The 14,735-nt window shown below is 29.3% G+C and overlaps 1 pseudogene; it reads right to left on the minus strand.

Moving 5' to 3' along the window:
- Window positions 1-14,735, minus strand: part of LOC117168049 — a 118,412-nt pseudogene that overhangs the window by 102,684 nt on the left and 993 nt on the right.

Consider the following 14,735-nt stretch of genomic DNA (forward strand, 5'->3'; position numbering starts at 1 on the left):
ATTTTAATGTCATTTTAATCAAATTTGAAGCAAATTTTCACTTTTCGCGATTTTCTGCCTTTTCATCGCCGTATGGTGGGTTGAAATTTTCGTAAAAAAAAAATCAAAACATGGTTTTCGATGTATTTTTTACCGTAGAATTCGATTCTGAAGTCAAAAAAATAAAATTTTTCTTTATTTTTTTTTTATTTAAAAAAAACCATGAAAAAACCATAAAAAATGGGGTTTTTCGAGCAAAACCCCATAAAAAAGTAGCTGGACCCTACTTTTTTATTGCAAATTCGGATTCAGCGTCGAAAAATACATAAGAATATATAGGTCTGGTCAATTGCACAGACACTTTTGTTTTTTTTTGTGGGCCTGTGTAATTAATTTGGTTGTTGTAAGGGATTCAGCTATTTTTCTAAAAATTTATCTTTTTGATAGGAATTCTATTTTTTTTTATTTAGAATTACAATATTTTTCGTTTAAATATAATTCATATTATGTAAATAGTATATTCACTAATTTAATAATAATAATGATCAATGGGAAAAAGGTCTTTAAAAGTTTTTTTTTTAAAAGTTTTTTTCGTTTAAGAAATATAATGTAGAAAAGTCTCCGTTAATTATTGCTTAAGTTTTCATAATTTTCTGGTCACAAATATTTTTAAAACGTTATAATTTCAACGAGTAAAATGGAAAGTTATTAAAAAATAGTGAAATGTGATTCATATTTTTGATCTCAAAAACATTTTATTTTTGATCCACGATGTTTTCGATTAATACAGGAAAATATCTCGAAACTACTCAAAAAAATTTTAAACTTTAGTTGTGGGGAAGCACGTGTTAGTTATTGGATGAAGCTATCACTTTCTACCATTAAAAAAATTGTTTAACTGCAGGTTTATGAGAAATGCAAAGTTATCTACATAATATATTCAATAATAACAATAATATATAATAAAAAATTGGTCATAAGGACAACCGCAGGATTTCGCCGGGAGCGGGTCTTAATCTGAAAAATTGCACTCGTTTCCAGCGAAATCGCGGTAAAATTTCAGCCATAACCACGTCTCACAATTGTGAGATAGGTGGTTACAGTCTGTAAAGGAATCAATGTGACGATCCAGCAAAAGCCTCGTGCACCCTAAGAACACGGAGTGACCCAAGGACAACCGCCTTCTGCATGATGTTTTTGTCAGCTGGTGCCGAAAATCCGATAACGAACATGGTTCGCTTCTCGAAGTCAAGAAGAACCATGTCAGGCCTCGAGTGAGCAACAGAAACAATAAATTGTCGAGAATATAAAGTTCCAGTATATACGGCACTTCCCATTCTCGACAATTGACTCAATTTCCCTAGGAGCATTTAGAGGAGCGATATTAAGGTGAATGCCGCAGGAGTGATAGAGATGGTAATAAAGTACTCTTAGTGCCGCATTGTGTCTTTGAATGTAGGTCGTTCCCGCGTGTGTTGGACAACTAGATAGCATGTGAGCTAAATGCTCGGGGTGTGCATGGCACGCCTATTCGAGTAAGCCTATGAGATATTTAGAAGTTTTAAAAAGTTTCAAAATTAATTTAAAGCATGAAAAAACTTTTAAAAAGATATAAAAAGCGTGGTTTTTAAATATTTGAAAATAAAAATTTTCAAAATTCCTAAAAATTTGAAAAGGTTTCAGAAACAAATTTTTACGTTTAAGAGAAAATTGACAACGATTTAAAGAGATCTTGCATTATCTCCTAAAATTCTGAAAATAAAATTTGGCCATTTAATTAAAAAATTTGGCTATTAATTTCTGGGTTCAGAATTAACCTATTTTGTTTAAATTACGACTATTTTATTAAACATTCTTTTATTTTAGACAGGAAGATCGATCTTAATCGTTGATTAAATGATTGAGAAAACACGAACCCATTTAATTCAGAAATTAGTTCAAGAACAAAAATTCACGAGTTTTTTAATCAACATTTAACTTAAGCAGAAAAAATGAACCTCCAAAATCTACATTTTCGAATGTGCACAATCACACCCTAAAAAAATGATAAGATAGGCCTGTTTAGGTTTGGCGGTACTTTTACTAAATAATCAAAAACGAATAAACTCAAATAAGTAGAGTGAATTTTTAGTTTTTCTTGCAGCACCTTCCAGAAAAATATGCTAGAAAAAATTCAATTATACTTGTATAACTTACCTAGAAATTTTTTTGATTTTTTTTTTCAAAACAGACATTCAATACTTCCAAAATATTTTAAATATAGAATTTTTAAAAGTCACTCTCACTACTTTCGTGGACACTTTTTGTTTAACCAACTAGTTGAATTTTTACCCAAAAGAGATTAATTCTTAACCGAGATTTTAATAGAAAAATTTTCAAATTCAAAGGCCAATTTTTAATCCAAAACATCGAACTTTATGTCCGAAATAGAAGGATGTTCAACAAAATCGTTGAATTATTGACCAAGAGAGATTAATTCTGAATCCAGAAAGTAACAGAAACCGTTTCAAATTAAAAGAAGAATTTTGAATTTAAAAGATTGAACCTTCTGTCCGAAATAAAATAATCAATCATGTTTAACAAGATAGTTGAGTTTTGAACTAAAAGAGATTAATTCGGAACCCAGAATTTAATAGCAATATTCTTAAATTAAATTGTTGATTTCGAAATGTTGTTGTATAAAAAATTTAAGTAATATTAAAAGACATTTAGAAATTTCAAAAATATTCTAAAATAATTTAAAAGTTGAACGCCTTTAAAAAAGTGTAAATAATGGACATTCTGAATATTTTGAAATAATAATTTCAAAGCTTTTTGAGATTTTGAATTTTTATTAGGATAAACAAAATATTTCTTAAAATTCATGGGATAATTCAAACTGATTCCTTATTTTGAAAAATTAATTTTACTACAAAAATTAAAAATACTTTAAAACATTTTAAAAGATTTCCAAAGTCGTTAAAGCATAATCTGGAACTTTTGAAGGCAATTTTTATATTTTTCGGAATTTTAAGAAAGGCTTCAGAAAAATAAAAAACTTTTCTTAAGATTCCTGAGAACGTTTTTTATTTAGAAGAAATAATTTCTAAAGAACAATTATAAATATTTTAAATAATTTCAAAAGATTTCTGTAAAAATCGAAAACAGTTTGGAAGATTTAATAGAGATTCTTTTATTTTTCAAAAAACTTTCAAAATTTTAGACATAATTCGAGCCTGTTTAAAAAATATTGAAACAAAAACTTTCAAAAAATCCTAAATTTCTTTTAAAGTGACTCGAATTTTTCCTCAAAGTTTGCAAAAACCTGTAAATAAAAAAATTATACTTTTTCGACATACATATGTGACACCTTCATAAATCTTTTCAAATTTTCTCAAGATGATACGAAAATGATATTTCGATAACTTTGAAGACAAATGAAAATTTAAACCTAAGAAAGTAATATTTATTCAAAATTGACTGAAAAAGTTTTTTGGTTAAAAAGTGAACTATTTGGTTAAAAATTCGATTTTGAAATTAAAAAAATGAAATATTTCTAATAAAAATCTTTCAATTAGCAAGATTACAAAGATTTATAAAAAATGTGAGTAAGTTTAAAATATTTTGAAATTGTAAAAAGATTTCAAATTAATTTAAAAGTTGAAAGTATTTCAAAAGTATTTCAAGAGATTTCTAAATTCGTTATCACAGATTCTGCAAGATTCTTAAGCAATCTCTTTAATTTTTCAGAATTTTAAGAAATTTTTAGAAAAATTTTAATAATTTTAAAAGAAAAATTAGAAGTTTTAAAAGTTTGAATGCATGTCTTATACTTTTTCATAATTTAAAGAAAATGTTTGAAGAGTTCGAAGAATTTAAAAAGATATTTGGGAGGTTTTAAAAATGGTTAAAAAATAGTTTTAGGTTTGAAAAGATTACCGTAAACTGTAAACAAAATGTAAATTTTCGAAGGTTTCGAAAAAAATTTCGAAGATTTATAAGAAGTAGGAAAGGTTTCAAGAAAATAAGAAACTTCCTTGAAGTTCCTGGGAAAATTTGTAATGACTTTGTAATATTTCTACAAATTTCGATAGTATCTGGAAAATTTAATTTTTCCTAAAACTTTTTAAAATCCTGAAAAAAATGATAATTTTTCGAGATATGTAAAAGATTAATTTTTTTTTTAATTTTCTCAAAAATTTTAAGAAACAACAAACAAAATTAATTTTTTTTCAGAGGATTCAGCTGCTTTGGTTGAAAAAGTCACTATTTCGTTAAAAATTTGTCTTTTTGGTAGAAAAAAATTTAAAATATTTTAAACGAAGACAAAAGATTTCTAAAATCGTTATAACAGATACTGAAACATGCTTAAGCAATCTTTGTAATTTTTCAGAATTTTAAGAAATTTTTAGAAAAATTTGAATAATTTTAAAAGAAAAATTAAAAGTTTTAAACGTTTGGAAATACTTGAAAAAATAATTTGAAATTTAAAAATAATCCAAATTTTTTTGAACAAAATGTAAGTTTTTGCTTATGCAGGGATTTCAAAAGATTTAAAATTATTTCCTAAAATTTCTAAAATTTTCCAGCAAAATATTTCAATTAGCAAGATTGTAAAATTTCATAATATAATAATTTAATAATAGTTTAATAATTTAAACTCATTTTCTAGTTTGAAAAACTAATTTTAAGATAATATTTGAAAAAATTTAAACATTTGAAAAGATTTCCAAAACTATCAAAGCAGAATTTGCAAGATTTCGGCAAGCATTTTAATTGTTCAGAATTTCAAGAAAAATTTTAGAAGAATTCGAAGAAACTTTAAAAGATATTTAGAAGGTTTGAAAGTTTTAAAAATGCTTAAAAATGATTTTAATTTTGAAAAGTTTCAAAAAATTCTAAACAACATCTATGGTTTACAGAAATTTTTTTTATTATAGCACAATAAATGGTGTCATATAGAAAATTCAAATCAAATTTAAACAGTATACCTTCAAGAATGATTTTTATCTTTTTTAAATGTTAAAAAATATTAAAATGACGATGTCATACTATGACATACACGGAAAGTAATATTTTGACAATGAAAAAAAATAATCAGCCGATTCTATCATTGATTCTGTCCTTCATATTGCATTTAATGGAATTTGCTCTTTATAATAAGGAAACTTCTGCAACCCATGTATGATTTACAGAAGTTAAGAAAAAATCACGGTAAATGGAGCCTTATAGATAGTGTGAATGCAATTCAAGCCTTTTCTTTTATAAAAAAAGGCTTGCAAAAATCAATCCCTGTATTTTCGAAAGGTCGTGTCGCAGCGAGTCGTACCTTTGGCAAATCACCCATTAAGTAGAATACTTCTTTTGGCTGGGCTGGGAAACATCTCACACATGCATTCAGTATTCTTCTGACCGCAACTCTACCCTTTATGATCCAATACCTTTCTCGAATCGCGTATAATGTAGCGTTAATTCCTGCGTGTAACATTTTTGCATGGTATTCCCTGATCACGAGATCTGTGATCGGATGAGTTTTTGGCAATATTATCGGGTGTTTCTTATCAAATCGTACATCAGCATTTTTTATTCTACTCCCGACGCGCAAGAATCCCCCTTCGAATACAGGACTCAATTTCTTTATCTTTGACCTTGCTGTTAGTTCTTTGTTTGTTGACAGCTTCTCGATCTTCACGTCGAATTCTTCTCGCTGGACGAGAGAGATTTTATCTTTGCTACTATTATTACCGGTGCTAAAAGACTCAACGGATCATAAAGTTGAGCGTGTAGCAAGAAACGGTGCTGCGGTGGTGCCGTACGATACAGCATTTAGTTGATACGCTTTCAGCAGTTCTGATTTTTTATTTCTCCACAGAATTTTTTGATTAATTCTGTCCTGCGGATGAATCTCAAATTGCCGATACATCTTCTCAATGTCTCCGGACATTACTATAGCGTGACCTCGAAAACGTAAAATTATCTGAAATATTCCATCCTGCAATATTAGGTCCAATCATCAGAGCATTATCAAAAGATATCCCTGACGTTGTTTTGATCGACGCATCAAAAACGATTCTTAATTTCATCGTTAAACTAGGTTCTCTGAGCGCAAAGAATCTTCTTCGAGCTATGTCATAGCTGAGCCTAAATCCTGCTTATTTTTCTTTAAATGGAAACCTTACAACATACCGACCTGATTTCGTTCTTTGACAGGTCTCAGAAAAATGTGGCTCGCAAGCCTTTTCATGCTTAGAACGATGCATTTCTTCGCCTATTTCCTCGAGTTTCTAAAATTTCTCTAATGTGTCTTTTAGCGCATTTCGAACGAGATGACATCGAACTTTTTGCTGACCCCACGTACCACCTAGTTTTCCCGCGAAGACCCAGCCTAGTTTAGTATTTTAAAGTATTAATCCTGGTTCTGATAGGTTGATTTGTCCTACCATAAGGAGCACATAAAAAATTTCTGCGCCGATTAGCAAATCTACATTTGCAGGAAAATAAATTTCAGGATCTGCCAGTTGCACGTGCCTTGGTAAATTCAGCCCCTTTTTATTAGTAAATTTAGCAGGAGTATTCCCAGTGATCTGGGGCAGAATAAAAAAATAAGTCTCAATCGCATTGCCAGATCTTGGGATATCATATTAGTTGAGAAGCGCTATCTCGGAGGACTCTACATGCGTACCCCTTCATACTCTCATCAAAAACTTCAACTACTGCCGTAGCGAGCATAACTTTCGACGCGTCATAAATGTGAAAATTTCTAACATTAGATTGTTTTTCAGTCGAATCATTTTGATTTGATTCTGATTTTAACTCTGCATGCAATAGTGTGCGATGCTTCCGATTACAAATTGTGCACCTTTCGGATTTGCAATCACGAACTAAATGGTTTTTTTTTAAGCAGTTAAAACAGAGTCCCTTTTTGTGAACAAGTTCTACTCGCTCTTTAATCATCTTTTTCTCGAATTTTACACATGATTGTAGTTGGTGATTTCGTTACATAGGGGACAGGAAACCTGAGATTAAGTATTCGCAAAAGATTTAACTGAATTCTTACTTGTTTGGGTACACTCTTCGTTAGATTTATTATTAGGCTCATTAGATTTATTTTTATCCGAAGCTCTTCAATTCATTGACTCAAAAACTTGACACCGTTCTCTTGGAAATTTACTAAGTTTCTCTAATTCTGGGATTTCCCTATCAGTAACTGACTTCTCCCACTATTTTCTGGTTTCTCGATCGAATTTAGACACGATCAAAAAAATAAGGGGTGTGTCCCATTTGTCTGTTTGTTCTCCCAATACTGATAATGCGCGAATATGCCTCAGAGCATCGTCCAATAGATTTCTCAACGAAGATGCAGAATCTTTCGCAACTGTCGCTAGATCGAACAGAGCCTGCATGTGATTCTGGTTTATTACTCTCTGATTATCGTAACGTTCTTTCAATAATCCCCATGCTACTTCATAATTGCTTTCTATTGTCTCTAAATTATCAATCACTCGCGATGCTTCGTCCTTTAAATAGGATCTTAAATACCGCAATTTTCAAATCTTTTGATTGATCGCGTCATCGTGAATAATTGCGGCAAAACAGTCTCTAAAAGCGAACAACTCGTTGTAACCTCCAGAAATGGTAGGGAGATTAAGTTTTGGTAATGGAAAGCGCGCACGAATATTCTCATCGCTTGTCGAAGCTCTCGACGTTGCTAATTCTCGCAGAGCTGTCAATTCAGATTCTCGCTGAGATTTGAGCTCATTCACAAGTTGCGCTATACGCGCGCTTTGTGCATCTACTTGATTTGCACGAGTCTCTGACACAGGTTTCTGAACTCGCCGTTGATTCAGATAATGATTGGCTAATGCTGCATATCTATAACAAAATTCTTCAACTGCTGATCTTTCGGGTTCAAAATCCCGTGTAGAACATAACAATTATAAATCAGTTAGTGGTCTGTCAAATTCTTGCCAAGTTTCCTCAGCTTTTTTGTTTCGCAGTTCAATTTAGCTAAACGAGTTTTGCAATTCTTCTGAATAATTTTTAAATTTTCTATGTCAGTAGTAGACATTATTTCAATTAATTTAATTTTAATTTAACTATTCACAATCAATCAATTTATTTTCCATCACTACAAAATTTCATAAATTAAATATTTTGACAGAATACGCTAGATTAACTGACATAGTCGAAATCGATTTCTTATTTCGTAATTATTACTAGTTCAAGTTTATTATTACTCACAGCTGTGTTGACAATTCAAGAAATCAATATTCTTACGCTTAAATTCAGGTGTCTGGCGATCAGGAGATATGGCTGATAACGGTGTTACCTCGGTGCCCTCTTCCTCGACGTTGTAGAACTTTTAAAAACTTTCCAATTTTAGCGGCAAGAATTTTGTCACAACGTCTTAAATATTATATGTTAAAATAATGCCTCAGAACCATCAATTCGTCTATGCTGCACCTTTTTTTTGGTTCTTCAGGTGCAAGCTCTCAATGATTATGGTGGAAACTCCTGATTTGTAATTTATAAGCTGGGGAGCTGATATCTTACTAGGCAGTCTGATAAGTCCCTGAAAAATGAAACACGGAGACGTTTTTTTTGGCCAAAGTCGGTTTTATTTTTCAATTTACTCTCCTTATAGGTCGATACAGCGAGTTCAACGATTTTCTAACTTTTTGATATCGTCCGAAAAGTACTCGATCGGAAGCTCTCCAAAATACGCCTCAGTTTTAGCTATGAGCTCCTCATTTGAGTAAAAATGCTTATCGGTGAGCCATCTCTTCAGGTTAGGGAACAAGTAATAGTCGCTGGGGGCCAGGTCTGGTGAATACGGTGACTGAGGAACCAATTCGAAGCCGATTTCATGCAATTTTGCTTGTACAACTAAGCATGAATGAACAGGCGCATTGTCGTGATGATAAACCGGTTTTTTCTTCTTCAAATGCGGTCGTTTTTCGGCGATTTCGATTTTCAATCTATCCAATAATGATGAATAGTATGCTCCGGTTATGGTTTTACCTTTTTCAAGATAGTCCACGAATATTATGCCATGTGCATCCCAAAATACGGAGGCCATAACCTTTCCGACCCATTGTTGCGTTTTTGGACGCTTCGGAGTTTTGGCCCAGTGGAACCCACTGTTTTGCCTATTGCGTTGACTCAGGAGTGTAGTAGTGGATCCAGGTTTCATCCATGGTTATGAATCGGCGCAAAAACTCGGTCGGCTTACGCGAAAATAATGCCAAATTCTTCTGGGAAGTTGTCACACGAATTCGTTTTTGGTCCACTGTGAGCAAACGCGGCACCCATCGCGCGCAGAACTTCTTCATGCCCAAAACTGAATGCACGATATTGCCCACACGTTCCAATGATATGCCTACAGCATTAGTTACCTCTCTCAATTTCACTTTGGGATCATTGAACATCATATCATGGATTTTTTCGACATTTTCTGGTGTAGTGACCTCTTTTGCGCGCCCAGATCGTTCAGGATCAACTGTGCTCGTACGGTCACAACGAAACTCGGTCATTTAAAGGATCAAGCACGACGAAAATGGTTCACATTAGTGAATACTAATGCCATCTCTTAGAATTTTCAGGTACTTATCAGACTGCCTAGTACAATCCTTGTGAACCTTGTGCCATATTTCTTTTCTATTAAAATCGTGACAGGCGAATAAATTCTAAAATTTTCAGTTTCAGACACTAACTATTTCTTTTTCTCACTGGAAATATATATCCCTACACGAGCATTGTTGTCCTTAATTTTTCTCGACAAGAATCCTCATATCTGACTCAGAAGGACCATGATCACGCGCAAAATCCAGTCTCTAAATTTTGCTTCAAGTTGTTAATTATCTTTACGAGTGTAATAAATTAAAGGATTCAGAGTTCACATATACGTACACAATAAATAACACCAGGAATTACGTAGAAGTATTAAATAACATATATTCTGTTAAGAATGTCACTAAAACAAGTTCACCATCTGCCTTTGTCACCAAATAAATTAAAATATGTCTCTTATAATCCAAAAACAAGTTAACTGCTCGAGAGCTTGTCGGAAACTGAAGTTCAAATCTACTTGAGTCAAGGTGGCGCTGTTACTATAATTCTAAATTCATAATTCTCATAGGAAATTCGAATCAAATTCAAACCGTATTCCATAAATAATAATTCTTAAATTTTTTAAATGTTGAAAAAATATTAAAAGTACAGAGTCAGACTATTACACACTTAAAGAATAATATTTTGTGAATGAAAAAAATAATCTATAAATTTTTAAGATTTATAATGATGGTTAATTTAATTAACTAATTAATTTACCTTTCGAAAATATAAATTATTATCTCACAGAAGATAAGGTTGAACGACTTTTTTTGAAATTGTGCCGACTATGAAGAGAAGTAACTGGCATTCAAGTGGTTAGTTCAGTATTGTTCATTTAAATAACTTTTATCTGACTAGAATGGAAATAATATCACAGTCAGACTTCAAAACAATATTATGAAATATTAGAATCAATTTAAACGATAATTAGTTTTTTTTAACGACTTTAAGTAAATTTGAAATTTAAAACAATATACAACCAACCGTAGATTTTATAAAATATTTAACAAGAAATTTAGAAGCTCTTTAATTTCGAATCTTTAGAAAAAAAGTTTTTTAAAGCATTTTAAAAGGTTTCAGGAGAATAGTGAAGTTTTTAAAAAACTCATGATATGGAAAGTATGAAAAGATTGCAAAAAATTTTTGAGCAAAATTATTTTTTTTTATTCGAGTAATTTCAAGAGATATTTAGAAGTTTTAAAAAGATTCAAAAATAATTAAGAACTTGAAAATATTAAAAAAATTGAAGGAAAATGTAGAATTTTTAAGGTTTTAAAAATTATTGAAAAAAAAAAAAATTGAAAGAATATTTACGAAGGATCACAAAATTGTCGAAAAAGGAACTAGAAGATTTTAGTGCAATTTTTTCAATTTTGTAGGATGTTTTAAAAATTTTAGGAAAGTTTTGAATACTGTTAAAACATATTTTGACTTAATGAAACAATTTCAAAAAGATTTTAATTAAAAAAACTTTACAACGAAATGTAGATTTTTAATATTCCTAACAAAACATTAAGAACGTTTTCAATTTTTAAGATCTGGAATAATTTTTTTTAATTTTGAAAGATTTCAAGGGAATAAAAAAAGTTCCTAAAATGCCGCGGAAATTTACAAATGACTTTACTTAACAAAATTAATTTCAATGAGAAATTTAAAAGGTTTTCAAATGATTTGGTAAAATATCTTAGACTCTAAAACATTATTAATCAATTTTGCAAAATTATTTTTTTTCAATTACAGTAAGTTTAAGAAATATTTAGAAGCATTAAGAATGTTTGAATATTAAAAAATAATGGTCTTTTTCAGAAGAAAATCTCTATAACTTTATTGTTTCCAATTTTAAAAGTAAAATTTTCTACGGCTGAAATTGCTTAAACAAGTTTGTTGAACGCAACCTTTTTAAACAAATAATTTAAGCATTTTCGAAATGATTATCAGTACATTTTTAGGGAATGTATCATCCAAAAAATAAGCCATGAATTATTAAAATTTAAGCATTTTTTAAATTGGCAAGAAGCGACAGTAAGGCCAAATTAAAAGTAATAAACTGATAATTCTTCGCAAGTTTTTAGATTCAAAAAAAGTTTTTTCTTTCATAATAAGTGACTCATTAATATTTATATCTAGATAGCTAACCTACTTGCTAGTTAACCTACTTATTACTTATCGATGAAAATTGCTTTAAAATAAAAAAAAAAGTTTTTATAAATAATTAAAATAAAATAAAATGTTCTCTGTTAGTATAAAACACACTTTTTTTCACCTGTAACAGGAAACCGGATGTAGGAATCAACTTGTTACAGAAAATTTCACTTAAAATTACGAACAATCAGTAAATAGTAATTAGATTTATGAATGTAAATTAATGTCATTTTGCGGTAATGGTATAATATTAAAAATAAATTATCACGTTAAATCTCACGTTGACAATAATAAAAATAACAAAGAACAAAATAAAAACAGTAGCATATTTGTACATTAGGGTTGACCTAAATTGTTTTTATTTATTCTTTATTTTCGTGCAATTGATTTTGTTATAACTACCTTCTCTTAGAGTAATACTCGACAGGAAGTTAATACGATAATCAAATATTTCTATCAAAATAAAACAATCTGTCTAATACTTAAAAGTTTTTGGAAATTATTGTTTGAATTTAAGATAACAGTAATTAAAAAGATACATTTCAGGACAACAAACTTGGTTTTAAAATGTACATAGTATTTTTTTTTAAATACAGAAACGTTCTTTAAAATAGAATTTTAATTTTTTAAATTAAATTCTGCAAAACTTGTTTGGAAATTGTTATTTGGTGCGAAGAATATTTTATTATTCGGGATTTTTAAATTTCTGAAATTTTATTATTCGACAATTTTACATTTCGGCAATTTTAAAGTATCAAAAAAGTCATTTTTCGCGATTTTTCAGTCGTCCCGATCCATATAAAAGAACATATCTTGGTAACAGAAAATAATGAATTCGTTACAAAATTCAATTGAGCATCTGCTTATCTGAAGAAAATAGTATTTTATGTATCAGAATCAATCTGTATTTAAAAACTAACATAAAAATCATAATCAGCGCCAACATTCGCAAAAACCAATTTTTTTGCTTATGGGAATTTTTAGTGGCCATATAAAACAGACTTATATGGGTGATATTTCAAAAATAATTCTTGAATCATATTTTATGTATTTAAACGACCGAAGAAAATCATGTTTAGCGCAAAAAACTCGCAAAACCCATTTTTTTGCTCATGGTTTTTTTGTGTCCCTATAAAACAGACATGTGGAGGTGATACGTAAAAAATAATTTTTATTCGCATTCTATGTATTAATAAAATCGCAAAAAATCATAATTAGTGCGAAAAACTCGAAAACCTAATTTTGTTTGCTTGTGTGGTACTTATGGTATAGTTATTTAAAAAATAATTTTTGACTCGTATTCTGTGATTAAGAAGAGAAATTTTAAGTTTAAAATCGTTTAAATAAATGTTTTCAACAATTTATTATTGTTTTTAGCAACCTAATAATATTAGGTTTTCTTTATGGTAGAAATATTCGGTTTTTTCCTGAAATTTTTAACTATTTTTTATTTAAGGGGACTTTTTAATTATCTAGCTCGAGCAAAAATAATTGTGTAAGCTAATTATTATTCTTATTAACTATCGTCATCTATATTACTGCAAATTCGTTTTGGTTTTTCTCTAAAATTTTTTTATTTTGCTCCTGTTTTCATTCAGATAAATGCTAGAAAATTGCGGTTTTTTCTCAAATTTTTAACGTTTTAGTTATGAAGAAATAATAAATTAACAAGTGAAAAGTAGTCAAATAGTCGTAGATTTCAGAAAAAATCGCAACTTTCTAGCATTCTTAGAGTTAATATTATTAATAATGATAAATAGTTTAAACAATAAATTTTGCTAATTATAATTAATTATTTAACTCACGTCAATTGAATGTGGGCAAAAAGGGGAAAATTTGTGAAAAAACTGCAATTTTCTATCATTAATCTAAGAGAATATTATTTTTTTTTAAGTTGTTGAAAGAATTATGTTTATTAACATTCATCATTACCTCAATCTAATCGAAAATTGGGCAAGAAGTAGAAATGAAAAAAAACGCGTTTTTCTTTCTCTAGTCTGAAAGAAAATGGCTAAAAACAATGATAAATTGTTTGAACAAATTATTTAAACATCTAATCATCAGTATAATGTAGTATTTTATGTACTTGAAACAATTTCAATTTAAAAAACGGAAAAAATCATAATTATCGCCAAAACACACACAACCCATATTTTTTCACTTATGGGGTTTTTTGGGACCCTATAAAACTACTTCATGGGATTGACATTTGAAAAATAATATTTTATACGTATTCTATGGCCAATTTTGAAGGAAATGTTGAATTTCTATTCAATTTAGCATGAAAATTCGAGAAACAAATGTTTCAATTGATTCGGTGTTCAAATTGGAAGTTTTACAATATTTTGTGACAAGATTTGCAAGGAAAATACTCATAAAATTTTTTTATTGTTGTGCTTTAACCTTCGACTGATAGTTTCAGAAGATAAAACACATTATCAGCAATCTTCAAACTGGGACTATAACAATGTGGAAAATAGGGCAGAATTCTTTTTAAAACACTAGCTAATTCAAATTGGATATTTTATTGTAAAATATATTTTGCCTAAAAATTTCTAATTAAAATTTTAATTTTAATTATTTTTGTGGTGAATATACCGAATATTGTGAAAGAAAAAATAAAAATTGTTGTACATCATCCAATAAGAACTAATTATTATTTAAACAAATTGAAATTAAAAATATACCGTCTACCTATTTTTAGAGGTAAAAACTGGGATTTTCCAAGCTACTGAAGTGTAAATAACATAAGTGTAAATAACATAACATGTTTATTTTTTTAAACATACTTAATTAACAAATGCATTTTGCAGCTATTCATAAAATTGAAAACCTTTTTTTCTATCGTAACCGATTATTACTAACTAATTTTTCACTTCTTTTAAAAACCTTGATAAAAACACACTAATATTATTGTCATTAATAATCACCGACGCTAGTTTCACAAGCAAGGTGAGCACGCACTTTTTTGATAAGATAAAGTTTAGAAATAAGTTATTAACAGTTAGTTACATTGAAGAAAT

The sequence above is a fragment of the Belonocnema kinseyi genome, chromosome 2 (assembly GCF_010883055.1).
Source record: "Belonocnema kinseyi isolate 2016_QV_RU_SX_M_011 chromosome 2, B_treatae_v1, whole genome shotgun sequence".
Classification (NCBI taxonomy): domain Eukaryota; kingdom Metazoa; phylum Arthropoda; class Insecta; order Hymenoptera; family Cynipidae; genus Belonocnema; species Belonocnema kinseyi.